Source organism: Mus caroli, unplaced genomic scaffold, assembly GCF_978045245.1.
Source record: "Mus caroli unplaced genomic scaffold, Mus_caroli_1 scaffold_14, whole genome shotgun sequence".
NCBI lineage: Eukaryota > Metazoa > Chordata > Mammalia > Rodentia > Muridae > Mus > Mus caroli.
The window spans coordinates 48,345,988-48,363,954 of NW_028227269.1; the positions used below are offsets into that span (position 1 = coordinate 48,345,988).

At 36.1% G+C, this 17,967-nt stretch overlaps 1 long non-coding RNA gene across 1 annotated transcript in view; it reads right to left on the bottom strand.

The window, feature by feature from the left end:
- Positions 1 to 15,964, bottom strand: part of LOC115032757 (uncharacterized) — a 54,404-nt gene extending 38,440 nt beyond the window's left edge. The window contains exon 1 of the long non-coding RNA XR_003838357.2: positions 15,833 to 15,964. This is a non-coding gene — a long non-coding RNA (uncharacterized LOC115032757). The remainder of the gene's footprint in view (positions 1 to 15,832) is intronic.
- Positions 15,965 to 17,967: the final 2,003 nt, after the last annotated feature.

Genomic DNA, 17,967 nt, shown 5'->3' on the forward strand with positions numbered 1-17,967 from the left:
TGAGATTACTATACATTTTTTCCATTTTTATTAGGTACTTTCTTTATTTACATTTCAAATGTTGTTCTCTTTCCTGGTTTCACTTCTAACCCCCATCCCATTCCCTTTCCCCCTGCTTATCAACCCACCCACTCCCACTTCCCTGTCCTGTCATTCCCCTACACTAGGGCATAGAACCTTCACAGGACCCAAGATCTCTCCTCCCATTCATGTCCAACAAGACCATCCTCTGCTACTATGTAGCTGGAGCCATGGGTCCCTCCATGTGTACTCTTTAGATGGTTGTTCAGTCCCTGGGAGCTCCGGTGGTACTGGTTGGTTCATATTGTTGTTCTTCCTATGGGGTTGCAAACCCCTTCAGCTCCTTGGGTTCTTTCTCTTGCTCCTCCATTGGGGACCCTGTGGTCAGTCCAATGGTTGGCTGTGAGCATCCACTATACTTTATAAGAATCCATAATTATGACATGTAGCACAAATCCAAAGTAAAGTTAAAATGCAACATCACCATATCCCAACCACCAAAAAGCGATATCCAAAAAACATGGCAAGAATAGGCAGCATTTCTCATGCAAAACTGAAACCTTAAGAACACTTAGATTAGAGCAAATCAACAACAAGAGTACATACAACTCCTTTTTTATAAAGTGCTCCATTCTTTGGTATGAATTTAACAGAATATACAATTATCAATCAAAAACAGAATAGAAGGTTAATAGTAGCCAAAAACACTTATATTTCAAATGTAAGCCTATGTTTTTTTGTTGAATTCATATGAGTAAAGTCCCAGGAATGAACGTCAATAAGACAGAATAAGTGGGAATTTATTACATGCAAAGAATGTTCAACTCTTGAATTTTCTTTGCATCATCTACATATTATCACTATATCAAAATATTCGGGATATCTATATCTTTAACTTATGTATCTTTGGCTGCATGTTTTGTTAAATGAAACTGTTACTTAACACAAATATATCCCATGGAAAATTAAACTTTGTTCAAAGAAAAAAAATGTGCTTTCATCTTTTGTCTTCTTCAAAGATATGCAATAATGATAAGGAAGTGTCTTTAATACTGAGGCCTCTATATTGGCTTGATGGAAAACTTAGTCCTTGATCTTATTTGTGGTAAAGAAAAGTTAGGGGCAGCAGGTTATAAATACTATCACACTAAGAGCTTCAGCTAAAAGACACCATAGTTCACAACAAATTTCCATTTAGATTGACTGTATATATGACTGTACATTTTCCCTTGCTTGTACATTTTTCCTTAAGGCATCAAAAATATGATATTGAGAAAAAAAATTATCTTATTGCAAAGCTGCTGGAGTGTATAGTGGGAGTCATGATTTATTTTATACACTAGAAAGAATAAAATAAAACCATTGTTAAAATCGATTTTGGATTTTTGCTGAAGGATTAGTGATTGTTCCCTAGTCTATAATAAGTAGCTTTAATACAGAATAACAGGTTTAATGACCCCTACCCCTTCAAACATTGAATCCCCAAGCAATTCTGAGAGACCATTTCTTAATATTTCCACAGTAGTGAATTTTAAGAATATTTTTTTCAGATATAAAATGTTGTGTGGGGATGTTCACAATTCTCTAGAACTGCTTAGCAAAGAATTTTCCATTTGATTACACTGAATGGAGCCCCTGATCGATGAGTTAATCAGTACTTGACCCATTTCCATCTCACTGTCTTTGGCCAGGGGACAGCTAACTGTCCTTCAAAGACAGAGCACTTATCATTTTCTGTAATGCAGACTTCTAAGAACACAACACTGGCAAGAGGTGGGCTATGTGTGATCTTCAAGGAATTAAAGAACAGCATTTCATTAAAGTGCAGTGCATTATCTAAAGCTAATAGCAAAGCGCCTAGTGTGCAGTGGACATCATCAAACCAATCACATGCTCCTCAAAACAGAAGAGGCATGGGATTTTTACTGTGATGAGTGGAACCTGATTTCCTTACCTCATGAAAACCATGATCATCCATTTTATCATGCTACCTGTGACTCTAAAAGTCAGATTCCCTCGTATGTCACTATTTCCAACAATGGAACGCATCTGATTTCATGATATTCTTCAGCTTTCTGATGGAGGGTTTATAATTCCTTGGCCTCAAGGAAACTCTCATTTTCTCATAGCTCTATGTCTCGTGCAGCTAACAATCATTGATTTCCCCCAAATTTAAGTAGTGTGGCATGAAGGGAAATGTGATTTAGTTCAATATGAAGCCTTTTTTGGAAATACAAGGTGAAAAAATGTATCGCAATTCACTTCTAATTTCACATGTGATAACACATGTTGGAGAAGATGTGGAGAAAGAGGAACACTCCTCCATTGCTGGTGGGATTGCAAACTGGTACAACCACTCTGGAAGTATCCAGCTGAAGGTACCTTAGAAAATTGGAAATAGATCTACCTGAAGACCCAGCTATATCACTCTTGGGAATATACCCCAAAGGTGTTCCACCAAGTCACAGGGACACGTGCTCCACTATGTTCATAGAGGCCTTATTTGTGATAGCCAGAAGCTGGAAACAACCTAGATGTCCCATGACAGAAGAATGGATACAGAAAATGTGGCTCATTTACACAATGTTATACTAATCAGCTATTAAGAATGAGGACATCCTGAGTTTTTCAGGCAAATGGATGGAACTAGAAAATATCATCCTGAGTGAAGTAACTCAGACCCAAAAGGATATGCATGGTATGTACTCACTAATAAGTGGATATTAGCCAGAGAGAGAGAGAGAGAGAGAGAGAGAGAGAGAGAGAGAGAGAGAGAGGAAGGAAGGAAGGAAGGAAGGAAGGAAGGAAGGAAGGAAGGAAGGAAGGAAGGAAGGAAGGAAGGAAGGAAGAAAGAAAGAAAGAAAGAAAGAAAGAAAGAAAGAAAGAAAGAAAGAAAGAAAGAAAGAAAGAAAGAAAGAAAGAAAGAGGATGCAAGATACAATTCACAGAACTCAAAAAGTTCAGTAAGCTTAAGTGCCCAAGGGAGGATGCCTTAGTCCCACTTGGGAGAGAGAAGAAAGCAATCAAAAGTGGGAAGGATTTGGTGGTTGTATATGGGAAGGATCCCCGGGTCTGGCAGTCTCTGGATGGTTCTTTCTTCTGTCTCAGTTCTGAACTTTGTCTCCGTAACTCCCTCCATAGGTATTTTGTTCCCCATTCTAAGAAGGAAAGAAGTATCTGCCCCAGTACAGGGGAATGCTGGGGCCAAGAAGTGCAACTGGGTGGGTTGGGGAGCAGGTCAGGGGAGGGTATAGGGGACTTTCGGGGTAGCATTTGAAATGTAAGTGAAGAAAATATCTAATTAAAAAAAGTGGGGAGGGAGGGAAGGACTTGTGAGGGAAAGTGAACTGGGTGCAGGGGAGTTGGGGATAGAGGGAAACCTGATCTGGTATTGGGTGAGGGCCAGCATAAAGGATGTAAACAGGCAACTTTGGGAAATATGAGGTGGGGAAACCCCCAGAATGCATCAGAGACATATAGGGAGGTATAGACTTCCAGGACTCAAAGGGAGGGAGGGACCTTAGATGAAACTCCTTAGATGAAAACTCCTTAGATGAAACTCAAAGGGAGGGAGGGACCTTAGATGAAACTCCCGAAAGTAGGGAGAGGGAACTTATAGAGCCCACCTTCAGCAGAAGACAGGACATCAGATGAGGGATGGGGTTGCCATGCCACAGTCACATCTCTGACCCAAAATTGTTCCTGTCCAACAGAATTACAGGGGTAGAAATGGAGAGGAGCCTGAGGAAAAGAAGATCCAGCGATCGGCCCAAAGTGGAATCCAGCTCAAGGGGAGGTTCCAAGGCCTGGCACTATTACTGAGGCTATAGAGAGCTCACAAAAAAGGGATCTATCATGACTGCCCTCTGAAAGACCCAACAAGCAGCTGGAAGAGTTAGATGAAGATATTTGCACTCAACCAATGGACAGAAGCAGCTGACCTCTGTTGTTGGATTAGGGCAGGCTTAAAGACGCTGAGGAGAAGGGTGATCCTGTAGGAGGACCAGCAGTCTCAATTAATCTGGACCCCCCCCCCAAGTTGGAGGGTGGATGGGGAGGGGTGGGGAATGGAATATGAAGTGTAAAAAATGAATTAAAAATTAAATTAAATTTTAAAAAGTAAGAAATAAAAATGTTCTAAGAACTTTCTTAATTGTATGCTATTAGGAAAATATATAGATTGTGGTCAAGCAAATATAAATTCATTTGAACTCAGAGTTTACCCATTTGACCACCTGGTATGGATACATTTTCCTACAGTGAATACTACCTGTCATCCCAATAACTCTCATTCACGTCATAGTGTTCTTGAAAAGCATTTTCTTGTTATATACTTTCAAGATTGATTCTGAGGTGCCCAAATGAAGACCATGGTGAAGTAATTTCTCTCATTCTTTCTCCATTACAAGATTATGGCTATTCATATATGCATTAGTTTTTCTCCATCAGTTGGAGGAAAATTTTTATTCACACACACATATACACACTCACTCACACACACACATCAAACTTTTATGATATAATAAATAGGATATAGAAAAATATTCAAACAGATTAACTTTCACTATGAACTATTTGAATATGTTAAGATTACATATGGGCCTATTATTTAAAGGTGAGAAGTCAGATGCTTTGTGCAAAGAAAATCTTAGTAGAACTTCAGAGATATTCTTACCTGTGATATTTCATTGGCCTAGAAATTATCAGAAATTCTACACTTGTGAAGGCAAGAGTGTCGATGCCTGGACATAGATAACTAATTTTTTTCAGATTATAAATTCTTAACCATACTTTTACTCACAAAATCGGTTAAGTGCAAACAACACATAGACGCTGGCAATCAAACAGTGTTATAGCCCTTCACCCCAAAATTCAGTTAAGACATTTCACCACTGGAAGAAGTGACCATGAATAACCAAACATTTTTTTTAATTTGTTAATCATTTTATTTGTTTATGTTTCAAATGTTATCCCCCTTACTGGTCTCCCCTTCACAAACTCCCCACCCTATACACCTCCCTTTGCCTCTAAGAGAAGAGGGTGCCCCTAACCCCCACCTAGTCTCACTTCAGCATCCCCCTTCTCTGGGGGTATCAAGCCTCCATCGGACCAAGTTTCTCCCCTCCGTTTGTTTGTTTGTTTGTTTGTTTCTTTGTTTGTTTCTTTGTTTGTTTTTCGAGACAGGGTTTCTCTGTGTAGCCCTGGCTGTCCTGGAATTCACTTTGTAGACCAGGCTGTCCTTGAACTCAGAAATCCTCCTGCCTCTGCCTCCCAAGTGCTGGGATTAAAGGCATGCGCCACCACCGCCTGGCTCTCCCCTCCTATGAATGCTAAATGTGGCAGTCTTCTGCTACATATGTAGCTAGAGCCGTGGACCAGGCCGTGTATACTCTTTGGTTGGTGATTTAGTCTCTGGGAGCTCTGAGGAGTCTGGTTAATTGATACTGTTGTTGTTCCTATGGGGTTGCAATCCCCTTCAGCTCCTTCAGCCCTTCTCTTAACTCTTCCACTGGGTTCCCTGGGCCCAGCCCAGTGATTGGCTGGGAGCATCCACATCTGTCTTAGGCAGGTGCTGGCAGAGCCTCTCAGAGGACAGCCACACCCAAACACTTTTGGTTGAAAACTGTCATTATCAACCAGAAGCAGAAATAAACTACTCATTAGAAGTTTGCTCTTGAAATAAAGCACACATTCAGAGGTCCTTGGCTGGTATACTGGTTATCCAAGCTGAATGTAATATAGTAAGATTAAATTGTCTTTTGGTACCCAAATTTTTGTTGGTTTTAACTTTTTATGCATCTAGATATAGTTTCTGTCATGCTGTGGACCTTGAGCATTGATTTTAATTATAAAGATTAAGGAATAATGTTTCGGTATATAAAAACCGTAAAACCCAAGAGTATATGAAGAAGAGAGCTGAGAGGAGTTGTTTTTAGAAAGAGCAGAAAGGCCAAGTGAACAATTTAAAAACAGAATGAATGGAATTTAAAAATGCAAATAAATGAATCATATTTTTTCACAGAAACCAGATGCCCACTTGCTTCTATGTTACAAACCAATAGAAAAACATTATTTATTGCACAACAAAAACAAAATGATGTATTTAGAAAAACAGTCTATTGATCCATCTGGTTTCCATGTCTATATAAAAAATGGAGTGTGCAGGGATGGCACTTCAGTTAATGCCATCTCCGTTGTCTATATCAGAGTTGCTTAATCTTCCTCCAGTTTGAAAGTGGGCAAAATATGCAACATTTTCAAAAATTCTTTGTGTATCCTTCATAAAGTTTATCTGTTAAGACTTTAAAAAATAATCTAATTTTTAAAGCCTATAAAAATACTCTTACCTACATGTATCATGATATCTTATTGTGTATAACTTCTTTCAGAACCATATCAAGTGATTATGTTTGAAAGAAGTCAAATAGCCTATGATAACAGTTTTCACTTCAAATAATGTAGATGGGTGAAGAGATAAGGAACAAGTGCCTTTGCCATTGAAAAGAGACAGAAAGGGGAGTAAAGCATTTGATTCTATATAACTATTCAATGATAATCATTTAAATGCAGAAATGATGTTGTACAACACCAAACACGAGGAGCATAGATGCTAAAATATGTCTATTCTAAACTCTGGTCACATTTAAAATGTGATAACATTGAGATAAAGAGTGGTTAGTTGTTCTGTCACGTTTGAGTTCTATAATTGGACCTGGTATTGGACATTATCACTGTCACAGCTAATTTATGCCATTTGGAAAGAGTGATCCTCAATTAAGAAAATGTTTTCTTAAGATTTGCTTGTAGTCAAGCCTGTCATCCATTTCCTTAATTAGTGATGGCTGTATGAAGGCCCAGCCCAGTGTGGCTGGCACTCTGGATTGGTGGTCCTGGGTGCTGTAAAAAAAGCAGGCTGAGAAAGCCATGGAGGAGCAAGAAATTGAGCAACACTCTTCCATGGCTACTGAATCAGCTCCTGCCTCCAAATTCCTTCCCTGCTTGATCACCTGTCCAGACTTTTATCAATTATGGACTCTACTGTGTAAGTTGAAATAAATTCATTCTTTCTAAGTTGCTTTTGGTCATTGTGCTTTAAAGTCACACCCATAATAAGCCTAACAGTGACAGAAATTGGTACATTTGAATATGAAGTTCAGAGGCTTATGAAAGCACTTTAGAACTTTGTGCTTGGCACTGTGAGAGACCAGGGTAGCACATTGGTGAAGGACTAAAGGTGTCATGATGAGAGGTTGAAATTTGGCACTATGTGACAGAGTTAGAGTGCCCAAGGCGAACACAAAGGAGGCTCTCGGTGAACATTCATAGTTCACTTGCAGTGGAGACTTGAGAATTTTGGACATGACACTATCATGGGAAAACCACCAAGGACAGCAGCATGTGCAGAATGGAGCTTTCCTGAGCATAAGAGATAAGCTGCATATACTGTAGAGGACTTCCCAAGCATGTTAAAGAAACACAAAAGAGTGTGCATCAATGCCAGAGGTTTGTCTAATAATAATCTTTACACTGTTGGATTTTGGTTTGGCTTTGATTTGATTGTGGTCATTTGCAGGTTCTTCACACAAGTAATAATAAATTATTTGACTTGTTTTTTTATGTAACAAGAGCCCAAAGTTAGGATGATTTTTGAATTTTACAGAAACTTTGGAGTTTAGAAACACTTATGGATATTTTAAAATAAGTTTTCATCATTTAAAAAATATTCTGGATTTTTAGAGAGATTGGGTGTCTTAAAGTTTCAAGTTTTAAAGATATTTGAATTTGAAAGCATTGGAAATTTAAATATTGGGAATTTTTAAGTTATGCTATGTTTATATTTTGATATTAACATGAGAAATTGGGATGAACACACAAGAAAGGTTAGGCTTTAATTGTCTTGCATTATTGTGTATTACTGTGCCAACTGAACAAGGGGTCAATTGCCCTGGCTAGTTTATGTCAACTTGATACAAGATAGAGTTGTATGAGAAGGGGAAACCTTTAGTGAGAAAATACCTCCATAAAATTTACTTCTAAGCAGTTCTGCAGTGCATTTTTTAAAACAGTGTTTGATGAAGGAAGGCACAACCAACTGTAAGTTGTGCCTACCCTGATATAGTGGTACTGGATGCTGTTAAGCAAGCAGGCTAAGCAATCCATAGAAAAAGCAAGCAAGTCAATAGCACCCCTTCACAGCTTCTGCTGCAGTCTCTGTCTCCAAGGTCATATGATCTTTGAGTTCTTGACTCAAAGTTGAAACTTAGTATCAACTGTGCAAAAGTCATTTTAAGTCACTGACTCACTGAATTGAATAGTATCATATCATTTAAAAATGTGTTCAATAGGAGGCCACAGAACAGAAATATGTACATCTCTGGGGGGCTTAAAAAACATTCAGAGTTTGCCAATGGATATAAACCTGAACCCTGTTTTTATTTTTATTTTAATATTCTCTTAAACACTTCTACTTCAAATCTATTAATACATTACCATAACTATGTGTTCAATTATATGCTTTTAAAAGGGGTTAAACCATAAGAAAGAAATTGAGAATTATTACTCACTGTGGAACTGTGGGTTGAAAGGTAACAGTACACAGAAGGAAAGCTTGCAAAATCTCAAATACATAATTCACAGGGAATGTTCTCTGATAAAATTATGGATATTTTTTAGTTTGTTTCACTGGATTTAGAATAACCTTTTGTTTTATAGAATCAGAAGTTGCCTAAGTAAATACCCTGAACTCCTTGACTGATACATTTTATTTCTTTGCTGCTGAGATATTAAACAAGAGCTCTTCTTTTTTTCCTTTTGTATTTATAAGCAATTTGTCAAATTGGGAAACACAATGGGGTCAGAAATTTGTCAATCTGACTACTACTTCATTTCAGAAGTGTAAGACGTTAAACACACACACACACACACACACCATTTACTTAATTTTCCTACAGTATCTAAGGCAATTATTTCATGGAGAGTAAGTGCTAAGAAAAGACTTTGGCCTATTGAGTTGCAGTGTTTATGCACAAGCAAAATTCTGATTCTTTAGCTCTTATTGATAAAGATACAGTCCTCTTTGATTGGGAAATAATACACTCATTTTCTTCTGAACCACCAACTTGGCTTATAGTATAGAAAATCGCCTGAATCCTCATACCTAATTATGTGATTTGTAGACCAGCCCCATCAGCATCACTTCTGAGTGTTTTCAAAATACAAATTCACCCTTCAACCCTAAGACCATACTATGTTTAACAAGATTCAGGCAACTCATATACATATGAAATTTAGAGGGATGGTTATATCAGAAGCAATTCTCAAACATGATCTTCAGTTATATCAACATCACCTTTAAACTCATAAGGAGTGAAAACTCAGGCCTCCTGCCTAGCCATACTGCAAAACTTCAAAACTTCTTTGGACATTACACTTTAAGAAATGTTGACCTGGACCATTAAACTATAGTGTGCTTCAAATATTTTCAATGTTTTGAACCCTTTGGTTACCTTATTTTTCATAATATTTCTAAGACATTGGATACCTAGAAAAATGAAAGTGCCCATGTACTTAGCTGTTTCTGGAGAGTTCTAGAAATATTTTGGAATTTTAAGATAATTTAAGTATGTTTTTCTACCTGCAAATATTATTATATTAGGAATTCTTCTGCTACCTGTTGCTTCATCAAACTTTTCTCATAATTACATGAATATGCTTATTCACAACATACTTAACATTTTCTTAAACTTATCTACCAAACTGGTACAAATTAACCTTGATTATAGTTGTTGATTTTTATTTATTATTTTATAATATCATTATGTAATATAAAAAGACAAAAAAGGCATACCAGTATAAAAACAAATTTACAATAGTATAACTTCACTATAGTAAATATTTTTGTAGTCAAAAGAAAATATCTTAAAAGAGCTTTCCTCAAAACCAAACATTAATCCTGGAACCCATTATGACACTCTTCAGTCTGGGGCAGGAATTTAAATTGTTCCCATCTTTATTATTAATCTAGGTCAGACATTGATTTCCCAATGGAATTTTCTAGTATCTTTATTATAAAGTCCTCCATTTCCCTAAACAAGTTGACATACAGTTACCAGCATCCTTGTTCCATTGTGCTGTGAATAAGAATCTACTGCATCATTCACCAGGCAAATAATCCACACTTTAAAGGTCTACAGCCTTACGTCAGTGTTCTCTCAGTTACTGGTTTATGACAAGCATAGTTGTGCCCTTTGGTCAATATCTGGTATTTTTGATTGAACAATTTAATAAATGAATGAAGTGGTAATTGAAAAAAAGTGCACAGTTTTGGAGAGTAGGAGCTCCAAGAATGATGGAAACATCAAGTGTCAAAAATAATTCTGCCTTCCTTCTTATGTCAGTTTTAATAGTGCTAGAATTTTTTTTTTTTTTTTTTTTTTGCTTTACCCAAATGGGGACCTTTGACAACTATAGTTACAACACAGAATAGTGCCATAGTCACATCCTGAAGAACCTTGATTAAAATCAAATGGACCTAAAATTTCTATAATTTCCAAACAAAAGAACATATATGGCATGCTCAAAATTCTGTTACTGGAAAACCGGAAAAACATTTTCTTCTCCTTTCCTATTATGGCCTCTTGATAGATCATGAAAATGCCAACCAATTAATTACATCTTGCACTTCAATAATAAAGATCATCATGATGTATTTTATTTTATTTTATATATTTTCAATCCTTAAAAATTAGTTTTCAACATACTCTATAACTTTTAAGCCTCACCATTCTATTTTTCATTGGTTGGTTGGTTTTCTTTTTGAGACAGGGTCTCTCCTTGTACTCTGGTTGTCCTAGAATTCACTGTGTAGACCAGATTAGCCTGGAAACCTCAGAGATCGACCTGCCTCAGTCTCCCTAAAATTAAAGCTGTACAAAACTAGGTATGCCAAGCTGTTTGGGTTTATTTTTTGGTGGGGGTATTCTCTATAGGAGTATCTTTGAAATTTTTTCAGACCATAGTCCTTCTGATGAAACCCTTCTTTTTCATTATCCATGCTTAGTCACCTGATGATTGACAAGAACAGGCCACTTAAGGGTTAATGGGAGGAGTCACCATCCAGGCTTTGGTTCTAGGCAAGTACATATGATATTGGGCTACTTTGGCTCCAAACTTGAAGTTGCAAGTATATGGTTGTACAATGGCTCCTCCCTGAAGACAGAGGCAGAAGTTCAGGCTTCAAGTATCTGAGGTGAAGCATCAATTTGTTATATCAATAGCTTTGGATCTATAGATTCCACAAATATTCTACACACCATGACCTAACTCAAAAATTAATTCCCACAATAATTTATTAGCTCAAACACAAGTGAATTTTAGAAATCTACTCAAGTATCAAAACTATAGAAATTTAGAGAAATATGGATAGAAGTGAAAAGATATATGTATATAATATTCTCAACCATAGTCATTAACTATATACTCTTTTATTTCACATCTCCTTTTCAAAATATCTGAGTAATCAATTAAATAATAACATTCCTAAGGCATGTAAAGCATTTCAGGGCATATATATATATATATATATATATATATATATAGAGAGAGAGAGAGAGAGAGAGAGAGAGAAATATCAAAATGTTTTTCACTGTGCTAAGAAGGAATTCTCTCCTTTTTGAGTCTCTGTCTCTCTGTGTGTCTCTGTCTCTCTTACTCTTTGTATGAGTGCATGTGTGAGTGTGTGTATATAAAAGCTCTTATTATGAAATTAAGTACGTAATATTGATTTATAGAAAGCCTCTGTATATTGTTTGTGTGAGCTCTCTCCCCAAGTATAAGTACTCACAAATGACTGCATAATGTTAAGTCCAGGTATTACTTTCTTAACCATATAAAAGGAGATTTTGGGAAAAATGAATAAATATTGAAATATGCCTTAAACTTCAGTCCAGAAAAACATCTGAAATTAAGAAATTTAACTTTGAATTCAATTACTTAAAATATTATTTTCATGGAAAATATATAAGAGATCCACAATATCTGATCACATACTTTTATTTTCTGAAATGTGTGAATGAGCTTTAGGGTCTTACTGGGAATGAAAGGATAGGGCTAAGATGTAGGAGGGAATCACACTGCTGTAGGATGGCAAATAGCAGCTTGTGCAGTATCCGACTGGCTCTTCCTGTTTAGCTCTCATCTCCCATTCTTTTTGCTATAAATGTTGTTACTAACTTGTGTTATTGGTATAAAGACTGTTATATCCATGCTCAGTTGTAAGAAAAAATAGATAGCTAAAGAGCTTTGTGTGCTAAATTTAAATCATGCTCAATTTGTGACTAGACATCTTTCAATATTTTTTTTTAAGGATCTGTAACCTATTCACAAACAATGAGTTGTCTGGTGTGTATGAAAGAGTTTTTAAACTGAAACTTGCAAAATTGCAATGTTTCAAATTTATCTTTGTCTATGATTTACGTTAGTGCTATATTTCTATAATGGCACATGTGCATTATTTTGTTAATTCCCAATCCTGTCCTCCAGGAACATCAGATTGCAGAAGATCTACTCAAATCCTCAAAATATATCCTCAAAATCCTCCGAAAAAATATTTATAATCATGAATGGTCTAGGAAGAACTCTTCCTCTATGTGTCCTGATGTATTAAATCAGCATATTCACCATTATACATTATATTTACTTTACTGAAATATCAGTATGCCTCCAGCAACGTTTTTAATTTTTCATATTGTTGAGTATCTATATAGAAATCAACAATATGTTTGGTGACATAACTCCTCAAATCTCCAAAAGCTAGACATTGATGAACGTAAGGCATTTTGTGTATGTGTGTGTGTGTGTGTGTGTGTGTGTGTGTGTGTGTATGTTTTAATGCTCATGATTTGGTAATTGGTGCAATCAGAGAGCAATAGTTCTATGGCTGTCACAGCAGTTTACAAACCTAAATTACAAACTAGGTACAAAGCATGAAGCACACTTAATAAAACTGTAAGACTTTGCTGATCCATCTAAGAGAATAGGCAGTTGTTTGTGAGTTGTCTGCTCTAGCCATGCACTAAAATGCAGTCATATGGGATCTAACTTCTATACCCTCCAACAGACAAATCACAACCAAATCATGGAATGCAGACAGAAAATACAGGTGCCCCTTCTGCAGCCTACCTATGATTATTACAGGGCTTAAAATTTTTAAAAATTATATCAGCAAATCTCTATAGCATCGATAATTCAAAAGCTTGTAATAAAAATGAAGACCTGTGCGCATTTTGTGATATAAGACTTTTTAGTGAGCATACCTTTCTTTACATGCCCACTCTATAACTCAAAAATATACAGACTCTAGTGAATGGATTCAGTTACTCCTGATATAGGAGCAGAAATCTGCCAATTTACTTATCTTTCTAACGATAACTAGAAATGTACAGTAGCACTCCCCTTGTAAGTTGTGCTATTAAAGACTTTGTAAGGCTACCATTGCTGTATTTACATAGCATGACATGAGGGGTGTAAGAAAGCAAGCAATCAGGAGCTTCAATCTGTGGCTCCAATATGTGTTAAAAATTTCCCTCTACTCCCATTATCCTGTGATTGTGTTCAGAGCTTGAAATTTTAAAATGAAAAAAAAAAAATCCCTGATAGTAGCAATCACCATTTTTCCTGTAATCAAGCCCATACTTCTTTCCATATTCTTTTGTTGAATTGCTTTTCTCTGTTTATTGTTGTTGCTAAACAAGGTGAGGCAACATTTTGCAACGATGACTTCTTTTACACTAACAAAATCTTAAATGCAGTTGCTCGTTTCTTTCCTGCTAGGTGCTATCAAATCCATCTTTATATGGGAGGCACAGACCAAGATGAGTAAATTGCTCTTAGTAGGTAGTACTCTTTTCTTGACACTAGGAAGTAAATTGTCTAAGAGTTACACAAGGTTTTACCTGCATGAGTCCCATTGATGTTAATGGGACTTAAAAGGAAAACACCCCCACCCTCAAGCAAAGCTGAGAAAAAAATAGAGTTAGTTTCTTTACGGTCTCCTCTATATTTTATGTTGCTAAGCCTGGAATGCACGCTCCTCACACACTTCTCAGTCTTCCCCTTTCTTTGACTATATCCTCCAAGATTATAAATCTTCAGCCTTTCTTTAATCATCTCTATAGACATGCTGTCAACACACACTGTTCTCAACATCATTTCCATAGTAGTGTAATTAAATGTCTCATTCTCTCATTCCCTAATGCCAAACCATGACTACTATTCAGTTATTGTACCTAGATTGGAAAATTTACTGTTGTGGTTTTAGAGAATTGTAATAAATGCATTAGATATAGTAAATTCATTGTTTATAAATTATTATAATGTTAGTTGAATATTTTCTAATCTTGCACAAATCTTAAATATAAAATTGACTAAATTATATTTTTTATTTTAAAATATCCATTAATACTATTAGCCTCATTATTATTTAAGCCTTGACTGCTTTTAATATTTCCTAAAAGTTTCATAAGGCACAAGAAGGAATAAGATCTTGGAAATGCATTGTAAGGCACTTATAACCACTTACGCTTTGGTTTCTGAAAGTGTTTCATAGAACAACCAGTGAATAACCTTATTTGCTTCTGGCAGAGTGAGTTCATGATTCCATAATGTCTGGGGAAATGAAGGACGTTCTTGTACATATGATGGAGGCAGCAATACTACAATTGTCTGATGTCACCCTTAAATAATACATTGCAACACACACACACACACATACATACACATACAAACACACACACATTTTGGGTTTATACTAATTTTTTCTCTAGCAAGTTTTGATTGTGAAGAAAATCAAACTAAACTAGCTTTGAGCAAGATTTTTATGAGTGTTTGCTTCTGTATAGAGTTCACAAAAGGCCCAATCTTGGTGCCTACCACTTTATTTCATTACGGTGGCATTAATTACTAAGCAAGATGCCAAGTAATTGGCAAGGGAATGCTCCGTGCTTATTTATCTGGTACCTTTATCCTATGCTCCTGGCTTCTCTCCTTTACTGCACTTTTACAATAGATTACCAGGGTAGGAACATAAAGAGCAAAGAGTCTTTCCTTTGCACTTTTATAACTCAACTTACCTTGAATTCTTTGCCTAATTTCAAACCATACCAATCAGAAAGGATTTGTACTAAACTAACATGTTAGTCACCACCACATATTCAAGGATCTAAAGTCTAAAACAAGACAAGACTACAGTCTTCTAAAAGCAAGTTATTTACCTCACCAAACATTCTCAATTCATTCTTGTACCTATGGATTCATTATTTCTTGGAAGCTCTGTGGGAGCCTGCCATAAAGACCGAACACATCAAGCAAACATCCTGAAGTCTCAACACTAGGGGCATCTCAAAAAACATACCAGGATGTATTTTTCTCAATTTCTTTTTATTTGCCCCCAGCTATTATCAATTGCTACGGTTTTATATCTATGTTGATCATGACAAAAGATATGTTTTTCATAAAATAACACATTTGGACATAATAACGAGAACCTTGGTTTCTATCTTCTTGTTGCAGAATAGCACGACTCGTGCTGTATAGTCGCAGTTGGCTGTCCAAGGACCCTGATGCCAAATTGCTGAGGATATTCTTGTCGCTATGACAAATTGCTTGCTGGTGGGCTGTGCAGAGTGTTGTTCTGGCAGCATCAGAGTTGTCTACGTGTCTGTCACTTGGTTAGGCTGCTTCAATCTTAGGTGATTCCACCCCACCCCACCCCCACCCCTTTCCGGTTTCCTCAATACATTTTTTTCAAACTTACCTTTGCTTCTCAGTGAATGGGGACTTTAACAGTCACTCGTAATGAGTCTATAGAAATGCCTTCCAAGCTCTCGGCACAGGTATCTGTAGGGTGAGAGGAGGATTTTTTTCACAGTACCATGCTTGTTTTCCATACAAACCTACAGGCTGCCATTACAGCCACCCACATTCCGGTTGGCAACACACTCATGCTCTGAGAGCTTTAATGAATCTAGACAAAATTGAACAGCACTTCTGACACGCAGGAAAACGGTGCATTTTAATGATATGTTGTGGGGTGATTTATTTCTTTAATCTGTAAAATATTAATGGGCAATATTTTAATTAACAGTTCGTTAAGAAAAGATTATCCTGCATTTTATCTGATTTTTTTGAAAACTAAAGATGTTGCTTTGCAAAGTTCTTATATGAAGTGTTCCTCACTAAGACGACTTAAAAAATTACATAAAAATGTACATAAGTAGGCAATAGTCAGTAAACAGATTGGCCTGGAAACCACCTAAAGGCAATCCCAGTCATATCTGTTGGCTACCTAGGAAAGCAGATAATTTAATGCTTCCAGATAATTTGAGGACAAAAATCTAACCAACTGACAGTTTTAGATAAACACTACTCCTATTTCATTACTGAGTTTTTAATTAAGTACAAATGTAAAGAGCTTTTAAGAACCATAAGGGATTCAGTATTTTTAAATTGTTTTCAAAAACTAAAAAGGACATGGCAAAAACATTTTTTTGTTTTGTTTTGTTTTTTAAAAAGCAGATATTTTTCTTAGTCCACAGAATGATAGTGAGGCTTCTCTCTGAGACATAGTCTATAGTGTTGGTTTGTTATTTAAGAGTCTAGCATGTGTAAAAAAAAAAACAGCTAATGGAGCTTTTCACAAAAGATAATATACATTGAAATAAAAGGAAATGAACAGGCTTTTAATCTTATGTGGAAAAATGTTTGTTTTTACTGCTTTTGAATATAAATGTACTCATTGCTCTTCTTGTTCAAACTGTAGCCCTGAATTAAGTGGACTTTAAAGCTCTTCTAAATACATTAAAGATATGAGATTTGTTTTCAAAGAACTATATTTATATTTCCGAATGTGGGGAGGCGGGAGGTGCTGGAATGTGGAAAGAATAAAAGCTATTTTAACAGCTCAACTCTCAGGGACATAGGTGAAAATTTCAGGACAAGGTGAAGCTTGAATTATTTTTTTTTCATTCCTATTGATAGAATTTGTCAACCCTCTGGACTGCATGGGTATTTCCAAAGTGAAATGTATCAAATTATCTTTCCCTGATATGTTTGTATTTAGCTATACTCTCTGAAGCCTTAGCAGCACACATTTCTGACACTTAGTAGCATCCAGTCTGAGGCTATTGATCCTAAAATTGCTAGGATTTTCTTAGAAGGCTGGTTGTTGGTTCTGGGCTGTTGTCACTGAAGTGGTTAAAGCTTTGTTTGTTTGTTTTGTTCTGAATGGCTCTTAATGGATTAAGCTTTAGGCTTTCACCAAAGCAGTAACTGATTGTTAAAGTAGCAAGGAGTAAACTAACCACAGGGTGTGGTGTGTGTGTGTGTGTGTGTGTGTGTGTGTGTTGCCAAGGTAAAATCAATTACTAACGCTTATGCTCTGAAACCAAGCTAGTACAATATGTGTTAAATAAGATATGTCTTATTACACATCTTTAACAAGTCTATCTCTCTAACTGGCAAGAAATTATGCTAACCCGAAATCTCAACAAATTAACTCTACTTACTCAAGATTAATTGAATTGAGTTGACTATATCTATAGCTACTGAAATAGATAATAGTACCTGTAGTTGCAAGATCACAATGTACTATGAAAATAATGTGTCATTATGCTTTGAATGTAGAACTGCTTTTCATAATTTACCAACAATACTCAAATAGTGATTCTAATCCGCTTAAACCTTCAAAGCTACCACTGGAATATTAATATATATATTAATATTATATAATACATATATAATATTAATATATATAATGCCTTCATAATATTGTGCTGTGGTTTTGGACTCTCATAATTAGGTTTTGGCTTAAGTGGTATTAAATAGGGGATTAATGAGTTGACGAGTAAAGAAACACCCATATCTGGAGAAGCAGATGGAAATGCATTAATT